The following is a 3,716-nucleotide window of genomic DNA, read 5'->3' as shown; positions in this document are numbered from 1 at the left end:
TTTGCCCATGCGTTTCCACGGACACGCCCACTTAGGAGACTTTCGGCAGGTCTGAGTCTATTGGAGTCACGTGACAATTTAGGAGACTTGCTGCTACCATTTGTTAGAATTGGCAGAGCCTGCGGTGACCCATCTATAGTAATATAATATCTATGGTTTAACAATTCATCAATTGGCTGGGGATCCCCTGGGACCTCCTCTAGGGCCCCTGGAGGTCCCCGGACCCCACATCGAGAACCACTGAATATAGAGAAAGAAAATAAACGAATTTATCCTTAAATTATTTAAATCGGGAAAAACAGTTATTTGAGCCACTTTATTAGTATTTTTAAAGTCCATGGTTTGATTACTTTCAGGTAGAAAAACAATCTTTAGTCTTCACTTAGGTCAAAAGATCATTTCAGTCAAAATCATTCAGACTTCCACAATATGAGACTGACAATGGAAATAACGCATTATATCAATATTTAATCAAAGTGCAGCTGCAAAAATGTGTATAAAGGAATACAAAAAACTATAAAAACGGCATGTACATTAATTCATTAGCTAAAAATGCAGTTGGTCTGAATTGCACAGAAAATCTACTCATATTTCTCTGATATTTCCCAGGATTCGAGTTTATTTTATTGCATGAGTTTGCCAGTTGAAAAGAACATTTCATGGACGGACAAAAACTGAATAATTTTTGCTGAGACCCCCCCCCCCCCCACCCCACCTAAAACCCCTGCAAGCCACGCTCATTACTAATAACCAATAATAACAAGATTAATATGATGAACAGCAATTATACAGTACTAGAAATACCGGTACATGAAGACTGTTTCAATGTACAGTTTAAAAAGCTGAAATGCAAACATTTTATTGGATATCACAATGAAATAACATACCTTTTAGAGTCTACATGGAAAGAAATATATAAAAACATGTAAAAATGTTTCCACTTGTTTCAATGGGATTTTTTATCATCCGTTCACACAGGAAAAATGAACTATTCAGAACTTTCTCCACCCTGCTCACTAAGACTTTTAAGCGTGGGACCAAGCCAACCAGCTATGAGATGAATCCTGACCATAAAACATTGAGCCAAAAAATAAAGAAAATAAAACGTTTGCCGTTTTTCCATATTCCATTCTTATAATTTGTTTGTATTTATTTATTTATGCTCGGAATCAAATGTTTTATGGTCCTGATTCATCTGGTAGCTGGTTGACTTGGTTCCAGGCTTAAAACTCTGGCCGGTCACTGTTGCGCTCTACTGAGTGATGCTGATGCTGATGACTGTTGTAGCTGCTGGTTACTGATTGTCCTCAGAGGTCAGGCAGAACTAGTCAAACCCAGAGCAGTGATTGTCTCTGTTGTGATTGTCCAAATCAGCCAGAAATAGCTGGATCAATGATGTTCACATCCTGGTGCGGTTTGTGTGTGTGTGTGTGTGTGTGTGTGTGTGTGTGTTAGGACACAGAGGAGATGGGGTTATGAGGTGAGCCCATCTGTGTCAGCACCTTGTCAAGCCACTGCAGCGGGCCGTGCAGGTGCACCTCGATCCAGCAGGGGGTGCTGGTGACATCCTGCCGGTGGTACTCTGCTCCCCAGCCCTGCACACACACACCCACACAGAGAGAGGATGAAACAAAGCAACGCACAAGAGAATGTTTGTTTAATGTTGATAGAGGACTTCAAACCCATTTTAGAAATAAAAATATATACTACTAGTATATATTTTTATTTCTAAATAATAGAAATGCCGCTGCACCCTATACGCAGAGTACGCAGACTGCGTAGGGCATCATGTGACTGAGGGCAGCAAAAAAAAAAAAAAAAAAAAAAAAAATTGGTGCCCTCAGTCAGGCCACTCACTGAACAGCAGGCCAGGCGCCGCCTACTGGTTTACTAGTGGTTTTATTACTTTATTCAGGGTTAAAGTGGGTGCATCTCATTGTAAAATTGGACTCGGCCCAAATTGGGCTTCAAACGGCCCAAATTGGGCTTCAAACGGCCCAAATTGGGCTTCAAACGGCCCAAATTGGGCTTCAAACGGCCCAAATCTGGCTTCAACCGGCCCAAATCTGGCTTCAACTGGCCCAAATCTGGCTTCAAACGACCCAAATCGGGCTTCAAACGGCCCAAATCTGGCTTCAAACGGCCCAAATCTGGCTTCAAACGGCCCAAATTGGGCTTCAAACGGCCCAAATTGGGCTTCAAACAGCCCAAATTTTTCGCCGCCGCCCTTCGGACGCCAGCACGCACGTCGGCCCGTATCGGCCTGGCCTGCTTGGTATCTAATGCCCGGCCTGAATTATGATCCCAGTCCGCCCCTGCTTGCATGTACAGTTTAACAATCGCTTGTTTGCTGACATGTACAGTAATTCTAACAATTGTTTCTTTGCCACATGTAATGTAATGTGAGATACACTAGTATCGTTCATAATTAATGATTTTGCAGTCTTTCGTTTGACAGTTATTGAAAGTTTTGCGGGGGGGGGGGGGGGGGGGGGGGGGCACACCACAAAACAATTACGCTTAGGGCACCCAAATGGCCAGCAGCGGCCCTGTATACTAGACTTTAGGAAGAAGAAAAAACGATAGTGTACTTACCGTACTTACAAAACTAACCAAAATCAAATACAAATATGCAGCAAATGTTTTTAGTTTTACTCTTTGTCAATTTGATCAAATTTGTCAACACAACAAGCATGAGGAGGCATCGGTACATACGTTTATTGAGACTGGGATGTCTACATGACTGAGACATTTTTAAACAACAAAAACTAATCTGAAATGAGTAAACCCACTCTGTAAGCTAACTGAAAGTAAACTGAATTGAAAACAAAAATTAAAAACGAAATAAATAACTATATAATAATGAATGACTGAATACAAAACAACCCTGCTACCGTGGCCCCGCGCCCTCACCTTGACGAAGCTCATGCGGATGGTGCACATCTTGGTGAGCTCGTACACGGCCTCGAACCCGTGGTTGACGGACTGGGCGAGCAGCCGGGCGAACTCCTGGTTGTTGAAGATCTTCAGGCTGCAGCCAGAGGGGATCTTACACACCGTGGTGGGGTGGAAGCCGTGCTGGTGGTTACAGTTACGACTCTGCACGAAGATACTGCTGCCTGAGAGACACTCGGCATACACCTCACCACCCACATAGTACAGGTGCACTCCTGCAGGGGGCGGTAGAGAGAGTGGTTAGTTACGTTTCTGCACGAAGGTACTGCTGCCACGACAGACACTCTGCATACACCTCACCACCCATGTAGTACAGGTGCACTCCTGCAGGGGGCGGTAGAGAGAGCGGTTACAGTTACAATTCAGCACGAAGGTACTGCTGCCAGACAGACACTCTGCATACACCTCATCACCCACGTAGTACAGGTGCACTCCTGCAGGGCGGGATAGAGTTATGAGTTTGAACCGAGGGGGCAGCTTTCTACCGACGCCAATGTGGTAGTAGCGAAAACTGCGATTCCTCAAATGACCACTTGAGGCTGGCTGCAAGAGCGAGTCAATCCCCCTTCACCGCCCAAACATGTTTACAGCCTGGTTCAAAACACAGTTTTGGTCTATATAGCTAATTCCACCTTTCATGACAACTGCACGGCGGGGTGAATTTTTATATAACTCACCAATTGAAAGTAAAGTAGATGATAAAGCAGACTATGTTTTGAGCGTGATTGACAGGTCATCTGTCCAGTGATCGCGCAGCTCCG

General features: G+C 44.2%; 1 pseudogene across 1 annotated transcript; it reads right to left on the bottom strand.

Moving 5' to 3' along the window:
- Window positions 1-1,451: 1,451 nt before the first annotated feature.
- Window positions 1,452-3,279, bottom strand: LOC310771896 (mothers against decapentaplegic homolog 1 pseudogene; annotated as a pseudogene). Its single transcript, XR_014553943.1, has 3 exons — window positions 3,256-3,279; window positions 2,914-3,170; window positions 1,452-1,595 (listed from the first exon to the last, which is right to left on the bottom strand). The product of XR_014553943.1 is annotated as a mothers against decapentaplegic homolog 1 pseudogene (transcript).
- Between the last annotated feature and the right edge of the window lie 437 nt (window positions 3,280-3,716).

This window comes from Poromitra crassiceps (genome assembly GCF_964638095.1).
Source record: "Poromitra crassiceps genome assembly, contig: HAP1_SCAFFOLD_1465, whole genome shotgun sequence".
Lineage (NCBI taxonomy): Eukaryota > Metazoa > Chordata > Actinopteri > Beryciformes > Melamphaidae > Poromitra > Poromitra crassiceps.
This window is presented reverse-complemented; position numbering and strand designations above follow the sequence as displayed.